A 23,321-nucleotide genomic window follows, 5' to 3' on the forward strand; every position below is an offset into this window, starting at 1 on the left:
AAGTCAAGAATAGACTTTGGGAGGCGCACAGTACTGCATAGAGCAATGACTACATGGAGCTCAATTCCACATCAGGTAACTGATGTAAGCAGTAGAATCAGATATAAAAAAACAGCTTATGGAAGAGCGGGGACTGTGAAGAGATACACAGGAACAGACACACATGGTAGCACACGCACTCACACCGTCATATTGTTGTTTGGCGGTATTATACATTTTGTAGTGTAGATATGTAGTGGTGTGATAATGTTATATGATGTACGGTTTTAGATTTTGTTTTATGTGTGATGTGCCTTAATGTGTTTGGACCCCAGGAAGAGTAGCTGCTGCCTTGGCAGGAACTAATGGGGATCCCTAATAAATGCAAAAATACATAATGTGTCCTAGATCTGTACTACACAGAAATGCATAATTATGGATATGAATGTCATTCTCCTCGTGTTTCACAAGTTTGGACATCACAGCACAGTAGAGTACATTTGTTCCAGTCCGGTCAGTCTGTGGACGCTAAAATCAAGGCCAAGGTGGACTGAACAAATGGACTACTTTTCAGCGTACAGTGTCGGTGTTCAGTGGGTGAGGCTGTTGGTTACAGTAAATGGAAAGCGAGGAGGGTCATGGGTCGGTGTCAGTAAGAGCTGGGAGAGGTGACATTAACTAGAGAGTGAAAAAGAGAGGAGAGAGAGAGGGAGGGGTTGTCCAGACTCAAGACTGTTTTAAGATCCTTGGTTTGACCACAAGACGATTGGAAATAAAAATATATATTTTAAAGATGTGGGTTTTTGGTAACGGAATTACAAGGCACAAGACAAAATTTCTTACATTTACAGAAGATAAACAATCTCTCCAAAATGAAATACAAGTGTTGATATAAGTTGGCAGGGCTCTTTACCGCAACATTACTGTGTATTTATGATGCCTTTTAATACTTCCTGGTAGATGTTTCCTAAGACCCCTTTTCAATCTGTTTGAACACAAATCAAAGACAGTACTTTTGCCAAATCTTTAAGATGGAAAATGGTTGAAAAATGTATGTATGACTTCATTTCCCCAAAATATAGACGCTTAGTTTTTATAGGAGCATGTCAAATGAAAGCTATGAATGTTGGTGCTCATGGTTCTTTTTCGATGGAAATGGCCCTGACAAAACAACCATCTACAATTAAATCCTGATTGCAGGGGAGACATGCTGATGACAACTGCTGCTGAAATACATTCACATGAGACAACTTCAAAAAGCCAGAATGATATTTGTTGGGTTCTAACCTTTCCCATGAGGTACTGGGAATATGAACGTGAAGAGCCTGTATGGAAGCGCTACAGCACTTCAGAAGTGCAACTTTGGTTTTGTCTGATGTTTGCCTGCCATTACACTAGCCCTGTACGCACAACATACCTGACGTGTAGACTTCAGATCCATCTAGAGAACCACTCACCCCGCTGTGTGACAAAGGGACCAACCACTGTTGCAAGGTGTCTGATGGGAGGGGCTCGGTGCAATAAATTACATTTAGACTGAACGCCTTCCCTTTTGTGTTACTGGGTAAGGCTGAGAGCTGAGGCACACCCACACACACAGAGAAATAAGGGGATCATTTCATCTCTCCGGCCGTTGGTTTGGCGGGTGAAAGACGTCTGTTCAATTCAATTTCAATCAAACAGGGCACTGCAGAACAGAAATGTCTCTTTAGACTGTGACTGGACTCAATGCTCCATGTTAGAGACAGACAGGCAGACAGAGACAACCACACAAACCAAAGCAAGGACAATTATACACCACCGAACTACCGTCATCACTGCCAAGCTCCACACCAACACCACACACACACGTAAATTCAAAGAGAGAGTGAGAGAGGAAGGCGAGAGAGAGAGACGCAGTGAGAGAAAAACAGAAATGAAGCGGCCAAGAATGAGCATGTGTGTGTGTGTGTGTGTGTGTGTGTGTGAATGTGCTAGTATTACGACAGTGAGAGAGAAGGAGAGATAGAAAAAGGATGAGATTGAATGCAGATGAGATGGAGCTCTTGGCCGGTCTGATATAGAAAGCTCCTGTATGGTCTCATATAGCTAACTGGCTAATTGTATCACACACTGCTCAGATAGAGATGCATCATTATACAGGCATTGCGCAGATAGGAGGTGGGAGTTAGAACAGGTGCTGGAGAGAGGGGGGGGGGGGGGGGGTACGGAGAAGAATGGTGCGTGATTAAATGACTTAAAAAAAGAAGGAGAAGCTAAATCTACAAAGCTGCTCTCATTAGAGTTGATTAAATGTGCCATGTTTTAGGATTTACGGGATGGAGACTATCAGCCAGACTCTCTAGAGTTTTTCTTTCTCCCTTTCGCTCTCCTTTGCTCTCTCGCTCCCTCTTTCCTCTAGAGTCAAACTTTGCTATGAGGTTAATGTAGCATCTTCATTTTAAATGGAGCTTAACAGCTTTTTAGCATTCAGGACAAAACATCTCAGAATTAGCGAACTGCAACTAAAGTGTGAATAAAAAAAAAACCATCTTGCATCGAAATGCAGAATGTGTTCTACTTAGACAAAACAAATGCACCACAAACACATTGTATCACACACACACACACACACGTTTGGTTTTCTAAGCCAGCATCATCATTCCAATTCCCAAAACTGAGATTAAACACAGCCCAGATTACCAGGGCCTCTCATATAAAATGAATCTCCAATCTCCCTGGCCTGCATTGTCCTCCCAACAGAAACTGTTCTGTTCCCAATGTCCTCATGCACAAATCTCTGCTCTGACCTCAGCACACAAAACATCCCTCCATCAAATACATTCACTGTGGAAGATAGCCCATCAGCCAGCCCATCAGCCCTCCCATCCTCCCGTCAAGGTGCCCACGATCAGCCCTCCCATCAAGGTGCCCACGATCAGTCCTCCCATCAAGGTGCCCACGATCAGCTCTATAACAGAAATCCCTATACTCATATCGCAATTACAGCTCCACCATAAAATATCACTATACCGCACAATACTGTATGCTACAATATTATCTACAGAAGTTGCATTGAAGACTGAAGACTGGCATTGGCACATGCTAACAGTTCGTAAGATATAGGTTGGATGGTTGAGCCTATTCAATTCTGAACGGTCATGTCCCGTGAGAATATACATAGTGTACAAAACATTAGGAACACCTTCCGAATATTGAGTTGCACCCCCTTTTGCCGTCAGAACAGCCTCAATTTACTGGGTCATGGACTCTACAAAAGGGGTCGAAAGTGTTCCACAAGGATGCTGGCCCATTGTTACGAATCCCTTTTGGCCCGACAGTCTAGGGGGGATGGTAATGAGACCCGTAACATAACTCATGCAAATTATTATTGTGACAAAGTAAAAGTGTGAACGAAATAACCACGACAACAGAAATCTACCGTCAAACTCCAGGTTTATTTATAAACACATGGTAATGGGGGGAGCAGGAAAAGGGGCTGAGCTGGACCCAAGGAAAGAAACAATAAGTATTCAAAAACACCCCTAAGCTAGACTAGCCTACTTTAACAACAGCTAACTAACTAACCAAAAATACAGTGGGTGGTCCGCCCAGTTCTAACTAGTGTATTTAACAAAGTTCACCTACGGGTAGTGTATGCCCATGGGCGACTTGTCTTGGTTTCCCCCTTTTCCCACCAGCAACAAACAAACACCATAACCAAAAACAATACTCACAGGTGATGACAAAGTGCTATGGAGGTGCTTAAACAAAAGAGAGGTGAAGACACAAAGCGAGAGTGAAACACAGAGACCTACAGACATGGCATTTACAGAGAGATTGAGCTAGAGATTGAGCTAGAGGTTGAGCTAGAGGTTGAGCTAGAGGTTGCTCTAGAACAAACAAATGATGGGGTTTTTAAACCATGGGGAAGGAACTGTGATAGGGTAGGAAATAGGAGGAGGTGTGTCTTCTGATTGATGATTGATTGTTGACTGATTGGGGAGTGATGGTTTTCACCTGTGAGGGGAGAAGGAGAGAAAAGAAACACACACACAGGATACACACACACACAGGATAACTGTATCCGTAACACCCATGTTGACTCCAATGCTTCCCACAGTTGTGTGAAGTTGGCTGGATGTCCTTTGGGTGGTGGACCATTCTTGATACACACGGGTAAATGTTGAGCATGAAAAACCCAGCAGCGTTGCAGTTCTTGACACAAACCGGTGCGCCTGGCACCTACTACCATATCCCATTCAAAGGCACTTCAATCTTTTTTCTTGCTCATTCACCCTCTGAATGGCACACATACACAATCCAAGTCTCTATAGAGTACCACAGTAAGAGGCACAATACCCATCAAATCTAGAGGTCAAACAGGGAAATGGTGCCAATCGTTTTTCCACCATTCATTTTCCCCATAGGGGTTTTTAGAATAAGGGTTGTGTTTAGTGTAGGCTTACCCTGGCGTGACATTTTGATAACTGTGTAAATTTCTCTAGGACAAGGTCATGCCAGGGTAAGCCTACACAAAACACAGCCCTTATTTTAAGTGTTTATAAAATCCCCTATGGGAAAGATTTATGGTGAAACAATTGGAACCATTTCCCTGTTTGACAGCTAGGTTTAATGGGTATTATGACAGCTCTACTGTGGGGCTCCATTGTCTTAAGGCTTAAAAACTCTTCTTTAACCAGTCTCCTCCCCTTCATCTAAACTGACTGAAGAGGATTTAACAGGTGACATCAATAAGGGATCATATCTTTGACCTGCATTCACCTGGTCAGTCAATGTCGTGGAAAGAGACTGTTTTTTTACACTCGGTGTATGTCTGTCTGAAAGCACTGGAGAGCAGTGAATGCCAGTGATTCAGCCCCAGGGGCCTAGTGTTGTGTGATGCGTGTTTAACCAGGCGACCAACCCTCTCGTCACAATGCTTTGTGCCGGGCTTATATTTTTAAAATAGCGCTGTTACCACAGCAGCAATTATCTGCCAATTATGTTTTGCATTCGTGTTCTACGAGCGGATCTACACGCGGACGACTGTGTGATTGTGAAAGCTTTGTCAGAGAGAGAGAGTGAGCGCGAGAGAGAGAGAGAGAGGGGAATGGGTGTACATTTGTTATGCCTACATATACGTGCCTGTATGTGTGTATACAGTGTCTCTCAAGTTCAAACAAACAGACAGAGACAAGAGAACCTCAAAGAGAAAGCAGCAATCACGAGCCAAAACTGGTCCCTGAGAATTGCGTACTACATCACATACACTGAGTGTACAAAACATTAGTATTTAGTTGCACCCACTTTTTCCCTCAGGACAGCCTCAATTCGTCAGGGAATGGCCCACGAGTGGAAATGTGTAAATAGTTCAAGTACAAAATGGAAAATAAATAAACATAAATATGGATTGTATTCACAATGGTGTATGTTCTTCACTGGTTGCCCTCTTCTTGTGGCAACAGGTCACACATCTTGATGTTGTGATGGCACACTGTGGAATTTCACCCAATAGATATGGGAGTTTATCAATATTGGGTTTGTTTTCAAATTCTTTGTGGATCTGTGTAATCTAAGGGAAATATGCGTCTCTAATATGGTCATACATTTGGCAGGAGGTTAGGAAGTGCAGTACAGCGCCGTTTTCACCTCATTTTGTGGGCAGTGTGCATATAGCCTGTCTTCTCGAGAGCCAGGTCTGCCTACGGCGGCATCTCTCAATAGCACGTCTATGCTCACTGAGTCTGTACATAGTCAAAGCTTTCCTTAATTTTGGGTCAGTCACTCTGCCACTGTGTACTCTCTGTTTAGGGTCAAATAGCATTCCAGTTTGCTCAGTGTTTTTGGTTAATTCTTTCCAATGGGTCAAGTAATAAAATAAATGCTAGTTCTATACCCTCAGATCAAAAAAGCTTACACCTTCTGTATCCTGTGCATGTGACAAATAAAGATGGATTTGTGCGTTTACCAGAGATGGTAATGTTTAGAACATGACCTGCATCAAAGTCAGATTAGAATATAGGCCAAGAACTAGATAGTGTATTTTTACTAATATGTTTTGTACTAATTTCACCACTTTTAGTCTTGAAATCTGTGGTTGTTCACTACACTACCTTAAATCACTCTGTTTAGCCCTTAGCTTCACATGTGTATCCTTAAAGAGTTGGTGGAGCTAAGGCTTAAGAGGGTGTGAACGATGATGAATGGGTGGAGACAAAGAAGAGCACTCCAGTAGGTTTACCAAAACATTCACGGCCCATTTTCTCAAAAGTGGGGTTACAAGTTTATCAACTTTCAAAGCAGAATTACTTTCCAATTGTTCCTCAACTGCAATGTATGATATACAATTTTCTAGCTCTGTCTACTTTTAATCAATGTAAAAAACTATTTAAAATGTTGCTACATAGGACCAATTCCAGGTTGTGGGTCACATATCAATCTCTGTCGCCAACATCATGCTATAAACTCTGGGAAAAACAAGCCTGTTTTGCATTCCCCTGTTCCTGATGTTAGCAACAGAGCGGCGGTGTTGCTAAGGAGCTTACCAGCCTATCAGAGTGAGTAATGGCTTATTGATGATTAGATACAGGGGATTGAACCTGCCTTTTCCAACAGCATGGGCCACTATATTGACCCTCACGCAGAGAGGGGGGTGAGAGCAGTCAGCCCTTTCTACAGTCCAAAAGGATGGTGATACTGTCTTATTGCCTCAGCTTCCGGCATCCTGACTCTTTCCATTCCAGTAAACACAGACTATTCAACACAGACAAGCAGAACAGACAGCGAGGGAGAGGAAAAAAAGAGCAAGAGAAAGGGATGGAGAGAGAGAGATTATGGAAAAAGGTAGACAGAAAAGAAAGATGTTCAGGAGAGAGGGCGAGGAAGGGAGCGAAAGAGGAGAGGGAGAGAGAAACAGGAGGGAAATTAGGAGAGGGAGGGATAGTGATGAGGGTTTATAATCATAAGGATAACGTGTGGCTGTTTAATTCAATGAAAAATGGCCTGTTTGAGTAGTAATGAAGAGAGGACACGTATCATTGTGTCCACCACTACATCACAAAATGAAAATAAAGATCTCTACCAGTCTGGGACTGGGATCCTAACTGCGTTCTCTCCTATTTGTCTTCTTCAATCTGCCTTCTAAATGCTACAACCTATTGTTGAATGGGTGGAAATCAGAAATGAACATGGACATATCACTCTCTCTCTCTTACATCTATAATGTATACATACAAACTGGTAGGTTGTAGAGGTTTTCAAACCACAAAGGATACATTCACCATGGTAACGGCTAGTGGCCATTAGAAGCTGGTCCCGTCATGGCCGGCCCGCTCATTAGGTGGCCGCCTATGGTTGCAGATTGACGAGGGCAGCATTTTCTGAGCTAAACTAACCAAGACGCACTTCCAACAACAACGCATCAAACCTCACAAAATTCTGCCCAAAAACAATGATAATTTCTCTCAAACATATGGGCATATGGGAGTTTTAGGTGAACGCTGATGACGCCCTGTGATAAGCAGTGCCCACTTTGTCAAAGGCAGGGTTGCAAAATATTTTGCTGGTCCATTCCCAGCGTGCCTCTCCAGGGTGTTGTTGGAGAGATGCATCCACCAATGTTCTGTCACAAACATCACATAGCAGATATAGTCTATGGTAGAAAGAGTATGCAGCCTTTTCTGTAGCCTACAGGCTGGAGATAAAATGTATGACAATGTAATCTGAGACAGACACTTTTTACATCATGCACGTTTCTCCCATCAAATAACCTAAATTGTGCTAAAAAAAACTATAAAAACAATAAAAAAATTCTCATGTCAACAAATAACATATCCTAAAAACAGTACAAGTCAAATGGACAATATGGAATGGACAATCACTGTTGTTCAGTAGTGTCACCCCATTGTCAGTGGGTTCAAGTTTGTATCTGTCCATTTTTGACAAGTTGATCACTGTGAAAAATAAAATACTCCTGCGTCTCCCGCTGTGTAAACACATTGCAAATAGGCTCACGATAACTCCTGATAAAGTTGAGTAGCTGATATTCAGAGCTCAAATAGCCAAATTGATTAGTCACAGGAATCAGGATTAATAAAGCCAAATGGCAACAGCCTATTTCACAAATGGTAGCCCTACAATATAAATGGGCATTCATAACATTCCATTGCAGCCGACATGGTAGGCTGCACTCCAGTAAGCACGAGCCAACATCTTTTGGATGTCCTTTTTTGGTCCTGTCCGGACGTGTTTTTTTGTGTAGGCTTACCGTAGGCTTACCACATAGATGGGCATTCATCAAATTACATTTCAAGGTACACTGTAGGCTACAACTCAGTAAGCACGGACCGACACCTTCTGGATGTTTGGTTTTTTGGTGCAATCCCGACCGGCCTTGATTTCCACATCCACAGATTTTTGGTCCCGTCCGGACTAAATCTGAACCAATCATAGACGTCTATGTTTGGTTCAGATTTTGTCCGGTCTGGACCAGCCTTGATTTGATCCAAACATAGATGTCTATAAATTACTTATTTTCAACTTTCATTCAGAACCAAAAATTTGCCTGATTTCAACACCTAGAATTATTTTTTCAACATCCTGAAAAGATGCGTTTTCAACTTCCTGGAAAATACGTATTTTAAAAACATACTACCATGGCAACCACTGGTTAACCTTTGGGCCGCAGCCAACAGAGGACTGGCTCAGCCCTGTTAGGAACTTAACAGTCAGTCAACCACAGTGCAAAAATCAATATGACCTGTGTGTTTGTGGTTAATCTATTACGCCAACAGCAGCTCTCTGCTCTGTATGTTGAGAGGTGAGAGAGAGCTGTTGTGATGACAGACCAGAGACTCGCTGATGCCAGTGGAGTTTAGAAGGTGACTTAGCAGTTCATCTTTATCATGACCTTGCAGATTTCCTATTTACTCTTAGAGAGAAGAGGGATAGCCTAGCATCAGCAGACCCTGTACCGTGTGTTCCCTTGATAGGAGGGCTCACAAACACGCACACCTAATGGACCACTGGGCATTATGCTCAGCTTTCTTGCTATACATACACCTGCTGAGAGGCACGTGGTCAGACACAGCCACACGGTCTGCTAACAAAGAGAGTGAATGCTGCTACACCAACTCATGGTAGCACACCACATGGTGTCAGAGGAAGGCTGGGGTTAAATGGAGAGTCCGTCAAATCACAGACACGGCTTCCTTTTAGCATGCTAGTCTCATTCTGCTCACATCTGCAATTAGAGAGAGATATTGAAAGAGATGTTCCCCTTCAGTGCTCCTCTGTCACGACTTCCGCCGAAGTCGGTCCCTCTTCTTGTTCGGGCGGCGTTCGACGTCACCGATCCACTTTTAATTTTCCATTTGTTTTGTCTTTGTTTTACACACTTGGTTTCAATTCCCCAATTACATGTTCATTATTTAACCCTCTGTTTTCCCCATGGTTTTTGTGCGTGTTTTCAAGCGAAACAAAAGGACAGGCAGCGGGGGAAATGTGATCAGTGGCCCACATCAAAACACCAGGCATGATGAGAGTGCTCCTCAGACACAGGGACACACGCGCACACACGGCACTGGGTGGCGTTACCTACTAGACGAGCGACCGTCATCCCACCTCCACACTTCACTCTCTCATATAGAGTGGTTTTGGAGCTACAAGGGCATGTATCAGGGTAGAGTCTTCTTATCTACACCCGCTCTCTCACCCTCACTCACTCCCAAAGGCAGGGCTCTCTTACAGACATGGATAGGTAGTTTTATAATGGTGTTAAATCTGTAAAATCTAGTTATAGAGTCTGGCTCTGGGATCTGAGCTGACTCTAGAACACCATTCTGACAGGAGGAGGTGGAGAAAGAGAGAGTGAGATACGGAGGGAGGGGGAGATGGAAAGAGGGAAAGAGAGCTCTTAGGGATTGAGGGACGGAGCACAGTGCATGGAAAATCCTGGATGAGGCTACCTACTGAATAGTGTGTGTGTGTGTGCATGTGTACATTGTGAGCATTACTGCAACCATGGTGGTGACCAAGACTGCATTATGTGCACGTGCGTGTGTGATAGCAGAGGTTGCGCAGCCTTGAGTACCGTTTAAGGACAACGCTAGCCAAGCTATAACAAACACACACACTCACAGATCATGAATCAAGATGCAGTGCAACACAGCAAGGGCTTTGACATTCTTTAAAATATGACTCACAGACACACACTGCTTCTAAAGAGATATAAGGTAATGGACCTGAGGTAAGTGTCACCTATAAAACAGAGAAATGTGTGTGTATATAGTGTGTGTACTGTGAGTATGTTTATAGAGGTTCTACACATGTGTGCTTTCATGCATTTGTGCCTTTCTGCTTGTGTGTGCTTAAATTGCCTGTCTGGAAGACAAATTGTTCTACTATATACGCCAAACGTTATTTAGACTTTGGTCTTTCTGGAGATGAGATATTATTCCAATGTTCCTCAGTCTCCATATGAGTTTGCCAATGCACTGATTCCATTACCTCTAATCACTTACTACTGGACTGGATATACCGTTCTTTAATTACCAAGACCATGGCTGATTTCCTCCGATTTTTTTAAAATTACAATTTGCACATAAACACACATACTATACGTTACACACACACACACAATCGCTTTCCCACAGTAAGGTGTGACAGTGTTGACTCGGGGGAGAGAGAGGTTCATTGTAATGAGAACTGGAGAGAAACTGTAGCTGCTATCTAACTATAGCACTGGAGAGAGAATGAGAGAGAGCAGGACGGAGAAAACAGAAGATGATAGGATAAGAAGAAGGATGTTAGAGATGCTTTAGCTAAAGACTTAAAGCTGGCAGGGTTAGGGGTCAGAGGTAAGAAGTCGCAAAAGGTTTTGTTGTTTGGATGAGACATTTCCTCCCACCAATCTGAAGGTTTACCATCAGCCATGCTATTGTGACAGAGACACTTGGCAACAATAGAGAATGACAAGAGAAATCTCTTTTACGTCCTCATATCCCTCAACTCAACCTCTCTAGGACTATATTTTCCTTCCCTTAAATCCCGCCTCCCTTCCACTCATCAGTTGGGGTGATAGGATCGGCCCTCAGAGAGCAGGAAGTGGAGGTGAGAGGAACACACCGTTGATAAGTTGAGAAAGGGCAGGGAGCAACAGGATCCATGGTAACAGCAGTCAGGTCCCATCCCATCAAGGCTATAGCGTTTAACCCCATGTAACTAAGGGAAGGTTCCTTGGCTCAAAGCCATCAATTCATAGCCTGTAGATGCACTACATGAACAAAAGTATGTGGATACCTGCTGGTCGAACATCTTTGTCCAAAATTATGGGCATTAATATGGAGTTGGTCCTCCCCGTCATGACGTTGCCCTCTTTGGGTACAGCGAGCACCCCCCCCCCCCCCCCCCCTCTGTCTCCTCCATTCAGGCTGCTGCGACCTTAGGTCGTAAATTCCTGGAGGAGATTATCTCCTCATGGCCACAGTATAGAGAGAGAGTGAGTTTTCATAGAGAACAAAGGAATGTCTTCCCACTCACAAAACTGGAGGTCAAAAAAGTATTTATGTTCTGGAGAACGTATAAAAGATCGGTGAAGAATCCAGCTACGAACTGGTCAGTTTGGTACAATTTTGTGAAACTCATGAGAGAAAATACGGCTACATTACCATAACTCTGTTTATACAATAGCCTCAGATATGAGGCTTACATCTAATTTTTGTATAAGATGAATGTGTAATGAAATTGTGTAATGTGATTTTGGACTATTTAATGAAGGAAACTCCAATTCTCTTTGGAGAATAACTCAATCAGAGGACCGCCCATGAGCACAGTTATGGTCCGGCGTCCTGGGACAGCCCCTTTTCTGCTCTTATGAATAAAACCCCCAGCTGGGTTTTCTGTCACCAGACCGAGCTTACCTCAATTTCGAGGGGGCTAAGGGTTGAGAGGAGATCAGCTTCCCTCGATAACGAGAGGCCAAGGTTTGAGAGGAGACCATAAACCTAAGATTTGAGTAGATGGCTGAATCTTTTAACCATACCACGTGGTTAAACTCTTAGACTATATATACCGACAGAATAAGAACAAGTCTTTGATATTAATTACTAGTCTGCAGCTAGGAATTCGGTATCATTGAACGCGAAGACCGACAACCGCCGAAACATCTATTCTGTAACGAAATGAATGAATGTCACTCTGAACTATATATATATTGATTGCAATTATTCCCGAATGAGTGAGCGTTCATGTGCAAAGGATTAGAATTTCAATTGTTATAATTATCAACTTTGTAGTGTCTCATCTCAGTTGACCCCCACTTCCCTTTTTGTCCAACAAGCCGCGCTACCGGTTTATCCCACTAGGGAAACTCTGTTATCCTTTTTTTTTATCCTTGCAACTATCTACTGTTTGTTTATGCATTTCTGTGAATTACTTAGTAAATAAATGATTTGAAGACAATTGATGTATGGATGACTCATAGTGAAGACTGGGTTCGTGCAGATAACCAACAATTTACGACGTTTGGAATGAGACTAACATGAGATAAATAATAATTCATTAATTTGAAGACTAAGTGATATTCAAATATCTGAAAGTTATATTAGGAAAATTCTAACTTTATAATCTGAATATTTTCCTCGGTGCCCCGACTTCCTAGTTAATTACAGTTACATGATTAATCAGTTTAATCACGTAATAATAATAATTACAGAGAGTTATTTGATAAATAAGCCTTCTGTTTTAATGATGCCAAAGACACGACATCCCTTTGCTGCTACAACAGCCTCCACTCTTCTGCAAAGGCTTCCCACCAGATGTTAAAACATTGCTGCGGGGACTTCCATTCAGCCCAAGAACATTAGTGAGGTCAGGCACTGATGTTGGGCGATTAGGCCTGGCTCGCAGTCGGCGTTCCAATTCACCCCAACAGTGTTCGATGTGGTTTAGGTCAGGGCTTTGTGTAGGCCAGTCAAGTTCTTCCACACAGATCTCAACAAACCATTTCTGTATGGACCTCGCTTTGTGCATGGGGGCATTGTCATGCTGAAACAGAAAAGGGCCTTCCCCAAACTGTTGCCACAAAGTTGGAAGCACAGAATCGTCTAGAATGTCATTGTATGCTGTAGCATTACGATTTTCTCTTCACTGGAAATAAGGGGCCTAGCCCGAACCATGAAAAAACAGCCCCAGACCATTATTCCTCCTATGTATTGGGGCAGGTAGCGTTCTCCTGGCGTCCACTAAACCCAAATTCGCCTGTCGGACTGCCAGATTGTGAAGCGTGATTCATCACTCCAGCGAACGCGTTTCCACTGCTCCAGAGTCCAAAGGTGGTGAGCTTTACATCACTCCAGCCGACGCTGCATTGCGCATGGTGATCTTAGGCTTGTGTGCTGCTCGACCATGGAAACCCATTTCATGAAGCTCCCGACAAACAGTTCTTGTGCTGATGTTGCTTCCAGAGATTGCATGGCTGTGTGCTTGATTTCATACACTTGTTCGCAACAGGTGTGGCTGAAATAGCTGAATCCACTCATTTGAAGGCATGTCCACATACTTGTATATATAGTGCATCTGGAGTCCCACCAATGCTGTTAACCCTTTGAGGAGTATTTATATACAGTACCAGTCAAACGTTTGGACACATACTCATTCAAGGGTTTTTCTTTATTTTTACTACATTGTAGAATAATAGTGAAGACATCAAAACTATGAAATAACACATATGGAATCAATTTGAGATTCTGCAAAGTAGCCACACTTTGCCTTGATGACAGCTTTGCACGCTAAAATATTGGTTACTACATGATTCCATATGTGTTATTTCATAAGTTTTGATGTCTTCACTAATCTTCTACATAGAAAATAGTAAAAATAAAGAAAAACCCTGAATTGAGTAGGTGTCCTAACTTTTGACTGGCACTGTATGTTGTTATACATTCTAACCAGCCGAGCTGGTTACAAATACACACATACATAAATATTAATGTACGTACACACACCTGCATGCAGGTACTTTCTCTCCCTCTCTTTTCCCTACTTTGAACAGCCATTGTCCTTTCTCAAACTTCTGATGCTATGGGACAAATTCATCATGTTACAGGTATGATCCCAATATCAATACAGGATCCTCCTCTAACAAGCCTCTGATAGGCTGTGTGTGAGGAGAGCCTGGGCTATAGAGGGCCTGTTAATGTGCTGTGGGAGAGGTCCTATGGATCTCCGGGAAACACACAGACATCCCTGACAGATCAGATCATAGGCAGTCTGACTCCAGCCTTGCTTATCTCACTGATACGCTGACAGTTTAAAACAGAGATATGAGTATTATTAGGTCTGCTTTATTTGATATGGTGGGGACTGGTGATGCAATCTGCCGTAAATGCCATGGGATTGCCATGTAAGAATGTGGTGCGTGTGTGTGTGTAATCTAGCGATCTTTCTATATACACCGCACCACCACTTAAACCTCTCCCAGTGAAATGTCTGTTACGGAGGCCTTTTTCTTTTGTGTTCGCAACAAGACTGTTCCCACACCCTGTATGGCCCTGAAAACTGGGCTGCTTTAGAAGGGTAGGCTTCAGTAATGCCGCAGCATTAAAACACATCCCAGAAGACAGAGGAACCACTTAACATGTAGCTTCATGTCATGCTCCAGATCTGATGCGGCCGTGACATTAATTTGGTGGCCAATCAGAGTTTCTCCCCGCGAGCTCCTCTCACGCGTCTCATCAGTCTCCGATTGCAGAGCACGAGCAGCAGATGAGACTGGAGACGCTAACATGGAGTTGAGGTAGTGTGTGAAATCTGAAAGCACACACCCTCACACAAACATGCTCTGTGCCTGACCAACTACAAAACAGAGTCGTATAGGAACTAGGCCATGAGGTGTATGAAACCAAAGTCATTCGGTATGACTGGTCTATACAAATCTACACAGAATCATCGTGACTAATCTGTATAGGCCTAGCTGGAATAAACCAGCTACTATCAAAAACAACTTAGAGTAAGTAAGACTTCGGTCTCCCTCGCCTGATACCAATCCCATTCCCACGCAATGGCCGTTTGGAGTATCTAAATAGGGCTCTGATCCGATAATGGACTGGTGTTGATGATCATTAATACTCAATAGTCTGTACAGTCACTCATCATGGAACCTCCCCAAGAGGGAGTGTTGTACACATGTATTGATGCACACACCTTCGTTTCAGCCAATTGTGGTGAAGTCAGTGCGGCTCGCTTAATATTTTGAGCAAAGTGAACACTCAAAAGGAACTGACAACCCCCAAAAGAGCCCCCGAAACGAACTGAACTGAGAACATCTCGTGTGGTGGCCGGAGTTCGGGGGCGCTTGAATTCAGTGGTCCAGTTCCCTTTTTTAGGGCAATGTGAACACAAAGCCCCCCAGGTTCGCTTGTCATTATTCCAGCACCCAACACTAGACTACTGCAACACTGTTTCCCCTGCCATAACCCCTCCACATTGGTGCCACAAAAATGAGAAGATGAGTTGACACCTACTCACCTGTGGATGTATTTCAAGGCCTACCTTCAAACTCAGTGCCTCTGTTTTGACATGGGAAAATCAAAAGAAATCAGCCAAGACCTCAGAAAAAAATTGTAGACCTCCACAAGTCTGGTTCATCCTTGGGAGCAATTTCCAAACGCCTGAAGGTACCACATTCATCTGTACAAACAATAGTATGCAAGTATAAACACCAAGGGACCACGCAGCCGTCATACCGCTCTGGAAGTAGACGTGTTCTGTCTCCTAGAGATTAACGTACTTTTGTGTGAAAAGTGCAAATCAATCCCAGAACAACAGCAAATGACACTGCGAAGATGAAACAGGTACAAAAGTATCTATATCCACAGTAAAAACGAGTCCTATATCGACATAACCTGAAAGGCCGCTCAGCAAGGAAGAAGCCACTGCTCCAAGACCGCCATCAAAAAGCCAGACTACGGTTTGCAACTGCACATGGGGACAAAGATCGTACTTTTTGGAGAAATGTCCTCTGGTCTGATGAAACAAAAATAGAACTGTTTGGCCATAATGACCATCGTTATGTTTAGAGGAAAAAGGGGGAGGCTTGCAAGCCGAAGAACACCATCCCAACCATGAAGCACGGGGGTGGCAGCATCTTGTTGTGGGGGTGCTTTGCTGCAGGAGGGACTGGTGCACTTCACAAAATAAATGACACCATGAGGAAGGAAAATTATTTGGATATATTGAAGCAACATCTCAAGACATCAGTTGGGAAGTTAAAGCTTGGTCGCAAATGGACGATGAGCTCAAGCATACTTCCAAAGTTGTGGCAAAATTGCTTAAGTACAACAAAGTCAAGGTATTGGAGTGGCCATCACAAAGCCCTGACCTCAATGCCATATAAAATTTGTGGGCAGAACTGAAAAAGCGTGTGTGAGCAAGGAGGTCTACAAACCTGACTCAGTTACACCAGCTCTGTCAGGAGGAATGGGCCAAAATTGTGGGAAGCTTGTGGAAGGCTGCCCCAAACGTTTGACCCAAGTTAAACCATTTAAAGGCAATGCTACTAAATACTAATTGAGTGTAAGTAAACTTCTGACCCACTGGGAATGTGATGAAAGAAATAAAAGCTGAAAGAAATAATTCTCTACTATTATTCTGACATTTCACATTCTTAAAATAAAGCGGTGATCCTAAATTACCTAAAACAGGGAATTTTTACTAGGATTAAATGTCAGGAATTGTGAAAAACAGTTTAAATGTATTTAGCTAAGGTGTATGTAAACTTCTGACTTCAACTGTAGCTGTCCGATAACCAGTGTTGGAGAAGCTACTCTGAAAATATTTTATTTAACTAGGCAAGTCAGTTAAGAACAAATTCTTATTTACAATGACGGCCTACCCCGGCCAAACCCAAACGACGCTGGGTTAATTGCGTGCCGCCCTTTGGGACTCCCAAATATGGACAGTTGTGATACAGCCCGGAATTGAACCAGGGTCTGTTGTGATGCCTCTAGCACTGAGATGCAGTGCCTTAGACCGCTGTGCCACTCGGGAGCCCTATATAAAGTATATATACAGAGTAGTTTACCAAGCTACCAATTACTTCACACTGGAAGAAGTTAAAGTACACTAAAGCTACCCTTAATAAATAAAGAAGTTCACTACATTCAAACTACTACGTGAAAAATTATCTTATCTAAATATGAAATGCCAGACTACAAAATAACAGAACAGATCACCCTGGAGTCAGATGTTAACAGAATGTGCAATTTAGCCCATTAAAACAAAATTAGGAATTAGGCAGGTCTGCTGTCGAAAAAGAAAGGAAATCGAACCAGCACATTTTTTATTTTGAAAAAAAAAGTGTAGTTCCAGTAGTTAGCTAAACTGTTAAAGGACAAAAAAAGAAGTAATTAACTACTGAAAACATTATCCAGATCTAAATTTAGTTCTACTACCACCAAGCAACTGTAAAATGTAGTTACATTTCTAGTTGAACTACCTGTACTTCACTAACCCGACACTGCTGATCTCATGGAATGGCTTGTCCTTGTTTCCTTTCTAAACATAACAATGTGAATGCAAAGAAGACTAGAACCACTTAATAGGTGAAGTGAACTGGCAAAATAGTTGAGTCATCATTCAAAGTCAAGGGCAGTATGAATACAAAGACCATATTTGCTTTGCTTTTTCTTTTTTTACTCCAGAGTTCACTTTGAAGAGGACTGAGATCAGTTATTTTAAAAAGGACTATGTGAAAACACCCTTAAGTTTACTAGAGCACTTCTGAACATGGTTGTATACGTCTTGATAATACAAACAAGTGTGTATTTGAGTCTGGATACACTCCCGCTCAAAAAGGTTGGATCTGTTTTGCCATCTGGAAAGACATGACATTTTAATTTTATAGATTAAAAAAAAATATTAATGGCAAAAATATGGTGAGGAAAAGGTGACTTAAATTTTACTCATTGCTGTAGCCAGGGACCACTGTTTTGGATGGATGTTTCTCAGGCCCTCTATATACAGTGTGTGCATGTCATCTAGATCAGAATGAGCTCACTATGGTATAACAATACTGTCAAAACAAATTGAGATGAGTCCACTCAGACATAATCTAGGATTGAATCCCAGGAACTAAATGAGGCCACGCACCGGGAGTCACACCTAACAAGAACAACGAGCAAAAATAACCATCACTGAAGAAAAACCGGAAGAAAAGAAGAGGGAACAGCTGATGGAACAAGGACAGATTGAAAGACTAGAGAGATAATGATTGGGGGAAAGAGGTGAGAGGGATGGATGGATAATCCGTGTCTCTTCCTATAATGAAGATGCCCGATTACAGTCTACCCTTAATCCATTAGGCCCAAATGCGTGTGCACACACACACACACACACACACACACACACACACACACACACACACACACACACACACACACACACTGAATGATCACAATACAAAAATGCTGTATGCTTTCTGTACACTTGTTATACTCCTGAGACCCAGTGCTAAACTATCAAGGCTGGCTTTCAAAGTTGCATACACTTCATCTGAGGCAGCAAGGTCGGATAATAGGGACAGCTACGCAGAAAGAGAGAGGAGGGAGATAGAGAGGCGAGGCCGGAAGAGAGCGAGGCCGGGAGAGAGCGAGGCCGGGAGAGAGAGAGAGAGATAACTGCAGTCCCAGAAAGAGGACAATGCCAGGAGCCAGGAAGTAGAGCATTCAATTAAGGGCATCGTGGCCTAGATGGTACACTTCCACAATGCATCTCTGCTTTGCCCTCTGTCCCTTCTCCCCTCTTTGCCCTACTGTCTCTCAGTTAAGCAGTGAGAGGTGTGGCATACCTGAAAAACACCCGTCTGCAGCATCATGTGAACACCTGGGCCCCCCAGGCGCTCACAGTGTTTAATAATTCAACAACAGCATGCTGCAGAAAAACACGCACACACAAGTACAGCAAAATAGGACACCAGGGACGAACACACTGACTAAAGCTTCCCTACGCGCCACTTGGAAACATTACTCTGGTGCTCTGAAAGTGTTGTGTCAGCCTTCGGGTAAAGCTGGAACACAGGACACCAGGCCAGACAAAGCCCTGTGGCTCTATGGCCTCTATAGTGCTTAACTCCCAGCAGCTACCTTACATGACTTACAGTCGTGGACACAAGTTTTGAGAATGACACAAATATTAATTTCCATAAAGTTTGCTGCTTCAGTGTCTTTAGATATTTTTGTCAGATGTGACTATGGAATACTGAAGTATAATTACAAGCATTTCATAAGTGTCAAAGGCTTTTATTGACAATTACATGAAGTTGATGCAAAGAGTCAATATTTGCAGCGTTGACCCTTCTTTTTCAAGACCTCTGCAATCCGCCCTGGCATGCTGTCAATTAACTTCTGGGCCACATCCTGACTGATGGCAGCCCATTCTTGCATAATCAATGCTTGGAGTTTGTAAGAATTTGTGGGTTTTTGTTTGTCCACCCGCCTCTTGAGGATTGACCACAAGTTCTCAATGGGATTAAGGTCTGGGGAGTTTCCTGGCCATAGACCCAAAATATTCAGGTTTTGTTCCCTGAGCCATTTAGTTATCAATTCTGCCTTATGGCAAGGTGCTCCATCATGCTGGAAAAGGCATTGTTCGTCACCAAACCGTTCCTGGACGGTTGGGAGAAGTTGCTCTCGGAGGATGTGTTGGTACCATTCTTTATTCATGGCTGTGTTCTTAGGCAACATTGTGAGTGAGCCCACTCCCTTGGCTGAGAAGCAACCCCACACATGAATGGTCTCAGGATGCTTTACTGGAGGCATGACACAGGACTGATGGTAGCGATCACCTTGTCTTCTCCGGACAAGCTTTTTTCCGGCTGCCCCAAACAATCAGAAAGGGGATTCATCTGAGAAAATGACAGTACCCCAGTCCTCAGCAGTCCAATCCCTGTACCTTTTACAGAATATCAGTCTGTCCCTGATGTTTTTCCTGGAGAGAAGTGGCTTCTTTGCTGCCCTTCTTGACACCAGGCCATCCTCCAAAAGTCTTCGCCTCACTGTGAGTACAGATGCATTCACACCTGCCTGCTGCCATTCCTCAGCAAGCTCTGTACTGGTGGTGCCCCGATCCCACAGCCGAATCAACTTTAGGAGACGGTTCTGGCGCTTGCTGGACTTTCTTGGGCACCCCGAAGCCTTCTTCACAACAATTAAACCGCTCTCCATGAAGTTCTTGATGATCCGATAAATGGTTGATTTAGGTGCAATCTTACTGGCAGCAATATCCTTGCCTGTGAAGCCTTTTTTGTGCAAAGCAATGATGATGGCACGTGTTTCCTTGCAGGTAACCATGGTTGACAGAGAAAGAACAATGATTCCAAGCACCACCCTCCTTTTGAATCTTCCAGTCTGTTATTCAAACTCAATCAGCATGACAGAGTGATCTCCAGCCTTGTCCTCGTCAACACTCACACCTGTGTTAACGAGAGAATCACTGACATGATGTCAGCTAGTCCTTTTGTGGCAGGGCTGAAATACAGTGGAAATGTTTTTGGGGGATTCAGTTCATTTGCATGGCAAAGAGGGACTTTGTAATTAATTGCAATTCATCTGACCACTCTTCATAACATTCTGGAGTATATGCAAATTGCCATTATTCAAAATGAGGCAGCAGACTTTGTGAAAATTCATATTTGTGTCATTCTCAAAACTTTTGGCCACGACTGTACATTAACTACTCATAGTAGCTCTATGGATCTAAGCTATAGCCTACAGAGTGGCTTGTGTGACTGATCCAATTGATAGAGAAATGTCTCCGGACTGACATTTTAAAACCGGCAGCAGAAAATCAGCCCATTTGACTTTATGGAGTGAGACCAAATTAATCTGTTTCTTCTACATTACACAGGAAGCGATGCAGGTCCTAATCCAGGCACTTGTCATCTCCCGTCTGGACTACTGCAACTCACTGTTGGCTGGGCTCCCCACTTGTGCCGTCAAACCCTTGCAACTTATCCAGAACACTGCAGTCCGCCTGGTGTTCAACCTTCATACATTCTCCCATGTCACCCCGCTCCTCCGTTACACTCCACTGGCTTCCAGTAGAAGCTTGCATCTACTACAAGACCATGGTGTTTACCTATAGAGCAGCCCCTCCCTACCATCAGGCTATAAGCAAACCCTACATCTCAATCCAAGTACTCTGTTCTGCCTCCTCTGGTTTCTTGTCCCTCCCGCCTTTATGGGAGGGCAGCTCCTGCTTAACTCAGTCCAAACTCTTCTCGGTCCTGGCATCCCAACGATAGAACCAACTTCCCCCTGAAGCTAGAACAGCAGAGTCCCTGCCCATCTTACGAAAACATCCGAAACCCTACCTCTTCAAAGAGTATCTTAAATAATACCACAGCATCCCCCATCACATCCCCTCCTCACCACTCCCCCCCAAAAAAACACACTTGGATTTGACTTTTTCCTCCTGCTAGCTCAGACTTTGCAGATAGCTACTTTAGAGGAAAAATGTACTTACTATGACTGAGATATGTGCTTGTCAAACCTAGCTAACTGCAAGTCATTCTAGATAAGAGCATCTGCTAAATGACTCAAATGTCAAAAGGGGTCAAAAGACGTGACATTCTGCTTGACTTGAAGCACCGTCTTATGAAGTGTTAATATTGCCTTATAGACATGCATACATCTTAGAAATGCAGTCATATAGCATTATGAAACGGTATAGCAAAGAAATAAGGCACAAAAGACCAATGTGACTGGTGCCATGTGACAGGCTCTGTCCATCTTTTTACAAGGTGAATAAAAATGTTCATCTCTCATCCAATTTCTAAAGACTAGCTCATAATGTGTCAGAGCAACATGTTTTGGTAGCTCAGCCCCAACTCTTACCTAACCCCTATTCAATGTAACAGTATTTCTCCTCCAAACCTCTCCTATTCACTTCTGTCCTCATCTCCTCTCTTATCTATTCCTCTCCTCTTCCAATTCCTTCTCTACTCTCAACCCCTCTCTCAATTCCCTCTCCTCCCTCTTAGTGTTGAAAACAAGACTCCAATGGTCAAGAGACTGGAGCAAGATAATAGACTATACGGTCAATGTCCGACTCCCTGCTGTCTTTCTTCCCTTCCTCTCTCCCTCCCTCCCTCCTCTCCCCTTATTTTTCTGCTGATAGAGAATTAAAAAGGGAGAACACCAGACATCAGCAGGAGCGAGGTCAAAGGCTGAGGCTGAGTACAACTCTGGTTAATGTGTTGCTATGGCGTTAACAGGAAACATCTGAGTAATATTTTTAGGGCAGAGAATTTTTTCCTGACCAAGGAAAATTCCAGGTCATACTTATAACCTGAGGCCAAGTGTGTGTGTGTGCCCAGATGGCCCTTTTGTGTTCCAGAGTCCGAAGCACAACGCGCTGGCCAGAGACCAGACGGGATGACAGGTCCCCAAGCCCCGCCCCTGAGGAAACAGAGAAAGATGTCTCCACCAGGAAGGAATCTGGAGGATCAGGACCCAGTGAACAACAGAGGTGTGCTGAAAACCTGTCTTCAGTACCAGTGTGGTGAAGGGGATGAACAGCACCTCTGGAAATCCTTTGTAAATAACCCCAATCAGTGTCTTTGTCACGCTGTGAATTTATTTAACCTTTATTTAACTAGGCAAGTCAGTTAAGAACAAATTCTTATTTACAATGACGGCCTACCCCGGCCAAATCCTAACCCGGGCGACACTGGGCCAATTGTGCGCCGCCCTACGGGACTCCAAATCACGTCCGGTTGTGATACAGCCCGGAATCGAACCAGGGTCTGTTGTGACACCTCTAGCATTGAGATGCAATGCCTTAGACCGCTGCGCCACTCGGGAGCCCACTGAATGGTGCTAGGACATAGACACCATGGTAACAGAGGGGAGACTTGCGCTATAATCATTAGTCCATCTGTAAAACACACACCCAAAATGCACCTGTCCATACTTCCATCTGTTATGTGAATTCCAGGCACACGGTAGAAATTCCGATCTCCTCTTTGTTGATTTGAGTGAAACTGATGTTGCCTTATGAAAAACAAAGATCAGACATGACCTTTGAGCCTAATTTATGCACTCTCTGCTCCAAATGGGCATATCTGTAGGATATGGGATTCTGCCTGTCCAGTCAACAAAATCTGCTATAGCCTCCAGCACCGCACCGTCCGGTCGGCATAACGGTCTTCAAGAAGAGGCTGGGGTATTTGGCCAAGCATTTCATCTGAACAAGCTGTTCAAATGGGTTGCAAATTAACCGTTATGATGCTGTCAAACCAAAACCAGTCGTTCATGTATGAGGTTAGTTACACACTAGGCCTAATACGCCTAGTGATAAATAGG

General features: G+C 43.4%; 1 protein-coding gene across 1 annotated transcript in view; it reads right to left on the minus strand.

The window, feature by feature from the left end:
* The window catches only part of LOC115106115 (calcium/calmodulin-dependent protein kinase type 1D-like), an 87,249-nt gene that overhangs the window by 62,600 nt on the left and 1,328 nt on the right, over positions 1-23,321 (minus strand). The window lies entirely within an intron of this gene.

This window comes from Oncorhynchus nerka, linkage group LG23 (genome assembly GCF_034236695.1).
Source record: "Oncorhynchus nerka isolate Pitt River linkage group LG23, Oner_Uvic_2.0, whole genome shotgun sequence".
NCBI classification, from domain to species: Eukaryota; Metazoa; Chordata; class Actinopteri; order Salmoniformes; family Salmonidae; genus Oncorhynchus; species Oncorhynchus nerka.